Source organism: Benincasa hispida, chromosome 9, assembly GCF_027475165.1.
Source record: "Benincasa hispida cultivar pf3 chromosome 9, pf3_genome.v1.1, whole genome shotgun sequence".
Classification (NCBI taxonomy): domain Eukaryota; kingdom Viridiplantae; phylum Streptophyta; class Magnoliopsida; order Cucurbitales; family Cucurbitaceae; genus Benincasa; species Benincasa hispida.
In genome coordinates, this window is record NC_143486.1 from 90,684,049 (window position 1) to 90,687,728 (window position 3,680).

A 3,680-nucleotide genomic window follows, 5' to 3' on the forward strand; every position below is an offset into this window, starting at 1 on the left:
GTTAGTTGATATGCGTTGATGGTCATGCAATGATCATGCGTTTGTCTGAAGAACATGTAGAATGCATTAATTGTGTATGCGATGATCATGTGTCCCTGTCACAAGTTTTCTTGAGCTATCGCCAAGTATAACAAGATCACAAGTTTCTCGGGATGATTCGAGGTCGAACATGGGAACTTGCAACTAAACGATGTTTGTAAAATCATGTGTTTGAGGCGGTGAATAAAAATAAAAAGAAAGAAGTTGATTAACTATGCACTACTTTTATTCCTAGCTAAACAGACTAAACAATTGAAGTTTGACTATAAGAATCAATAGAGATGCGGCAACTATTAACGTGTAATAAGATACATGGAGAAGTAGAATTGTGGAGAAAGGAAAAATTAATTGAGTCCTTAAGTTTGTTTGCAAGGGTAATCCCAGCTCGCCACGTTAACGCATCGCATACCTCTCGGTGGTTAGCCACATGCTTATATCTCTATAACGCATGGTTGCGTTGAGCATAAGATTATTCCTATCTCTAGGAATATTGCTTACTTTACCTAGGAGTTCCACTACTTACCCTCTCGAGCAGGTGGTTATACCTACTCAGCTCATAGACAAGTAATGTGATAGCCTTGCACTAAGCATAGAGGATTGACTCACTATACTTGTGCAACGCGCACCTCTCAGTGGTTTGCTACATGCATCACATCTCTATGCCGCATGATTGAGGATGTGATAACCTTTGTAATCTGCACTTAACTCATTGCGATGAAAGTAAAAGATAAAAGTGGCGTCGAAGGAACTAAAGAGATGCATTGATTACAAAATGTATTAATATCTTAAGCCAAAATATGATACAATACAAAGATAAGAAGAGAGGTGGAGGGCTAGATGTAGGCAGTCTTCTTCTTCCATCAGATGTATGTCAAGGTTGTTGGTGGTACAATGGATGGGCGGTGGAGTAGTCTCTCTCAAGATCTATCTCCGGTGAAGCTTTGGTCGTCAACCGGAGGAAGTTGTGGAAGTGAAGAACTCTCAAAGAATTTCTTGATCATGCTCTTGTCTATGATCACAGGAATAATCCCAAGGTAGAAGTCTCGAATGCTTTGAATTTGGGCTTCAAGCCGCTATTTATAGAGCTCAAATGCTGACAACATTGATAATCCTGCTCTGATTAGCCACCATCACTGGTGCGGTAGGTGAGAATGTCAGTGTTGCATCCTGGCCAACGATCAGGAAGCGCTCCAGAGTATCTACTGTATGATTTCAGAAATCCCAAGGCAGGCATTCATATTCGTTTCTCATGAAGGATCAATGCATTCCACCCACTCTTTGCGATCAACCTTTTATTATGGTTATCACTCTGTAGTTGTAGCATTCCATGCGACGAACTTGTCTTCATGAAGATCAATCCATGCTCTCGATTCCTACGACAACTACAAAAATAGACATTTTGATGCAAGATAACGCATGATAAGAGGTTAGCGAGAATTTTCAGTGCTGATGACGCAAGCTCATTTTTCCACATGAATCCTTAGTCATATTAACACATATTTTGCTCATCAACCCTCATAATTCTAAATAAAAGGTTGCAATAGCTTGTATTTCTACAAGCTATCAGTGGCATTGGCAGGTAGGACTTGAGAACAGTCCTTAACGAGGACGAATCACAAGTCATCGATTATAAGCATTATATTGATAGTATTTTTCCATGCAGTGTAGTTATTACCGTTAAGTTTGTCGACGGCAAGAAAATTTTATGTAACACTTGTCATATTTGATATTGCTAAAAACATACAATTTACTTATATTAGTTATACATACATTACCCAGATAACTAAACAATTTTAGCAAAACTCTAATGTACTTAAGTAACATCTATTTTGCAATGATGCTTCAATGACGCAGGGTAAAAGCCACCATAGGGTGATCAGTTACTCTTCACTCAATTGGGACTATTTGAACCATTAATTGATCCGGAATAACTCTTGTTCCTATTATTATTAGTCACCATCATTTGGTCCAGAAATTGTTAATTTGCTTAACATTTTCTTGTAAGTGTAACCCTTCATTTTTTACTCTAGAGTTCCACCCCAATGAGTCAACTGTAGGAAAAAAACTGATCGAGACAAAAACTAAAGCAATCCTATCCATTTCTAGAGTTTGAGCAAAATCTCATGCAAATTTCATCCGTAGGGGGACACAAGCAAAAGTGTCTCGAAGCTAAGCATTAAAGTTTACTACAAACTAATGAGAGAGATCGTGGGATGTGTTGACACACGTCCCGCTCTCACTTACTATAAATACTCTCTCCATTCACCTTGTTATTAACCTATACAAACACCACTCGTAGGGGGACACAAGCAAAGGTGTCTCGAGGTCGAGCATTGGTCTCACAATGTGAACTTTTAGGATGAAACGTTATAGGAAGAATGAAGTATCATACACCCCATTTTTCTCCCACTGAATGTTTTACCTAGGGCTGATTAACTTAAACAAATATGGCTAATTATATTTACTAAGTTTTTGTTAACTTTGCCCAATGTAACATTTACTTTGGATAGTTTAACAATATTGATTTATGTTTATTAAAAATTTTAACAAACATTAATCATTAATTGTATGCTTGTAACAAATCTATCTAATTCACCTTCTAGGTCAGTTCCCAGGAAGAAGTGTTCCGTTTTTGTCAGCTTAAATACCCCAACCTACACAACCGTCCTTAGACAAAGGTCCCTTATAGATACATTTGTCACAAATTTAATCTTTTGTATCAAACCAATTTAATCCTATTAAACTAACTAAAATATTAAACCTATTTCTATTATTAGAAATATTGTGATCATGGGTCTAATATGAATCCAATTTTAAACTATTTGAAATTGATTTTAATCTATGTTAGTATGCAGTTCTTTATTATATATTTTAATTCTAATTTCATTTAACTTATAACTATTATAAAGTATAAATGAAATAATTAAAACCTAAAATTGCATCTAATGACATACTTTGAAAAATTATAATAATTATAATTTATTAAAGTGGTATCATGCATCATGAAATTCCATTTTTCATTACGTTCCATACATAACAATCACATACATTCTAACTATATATTATAACATTTATAATATAAATGATGTCTGGTAATATTATTTATGCATGCAATCATATATTATAACTGTTATATTATATGATGCATGAGCATACTCAAATAATTCATACAACAATATATTATAACTTTATAATAAATATGATGCATGAATAATGTTTATCCAAAAGTGGGATTTTACTATATGATATACAATATGACATATATAAATATAAAACCATACATCACATGTACAATGAAATAAAATAGCAATAATGGATTGAAATTGACATTCCTAACCTTATTTAAATTAATATAAAATTTATTTAATTTAATTTAACAAAATTAAATTAATTATTATGAATAAAAATTAAAAAAATCAAATTACAAAAAAAAAATGCAACAACTGCTTTCCAACAGCACGTCACTGGAACTGCTCAACCGCGACGCACGTTGTCAGAACATAGCAGCGCTTAGGGAGAGTGTCGTTGCGCTCTAGTCCATTTACCTGGAGCACCGCAACGTTATGGCTAGAGCGCAAGGGCGCTCAGCAGAAAGACGTTCAGCGATGTTATGCTTTATGAAGAGCACCACTGTGCTCCGC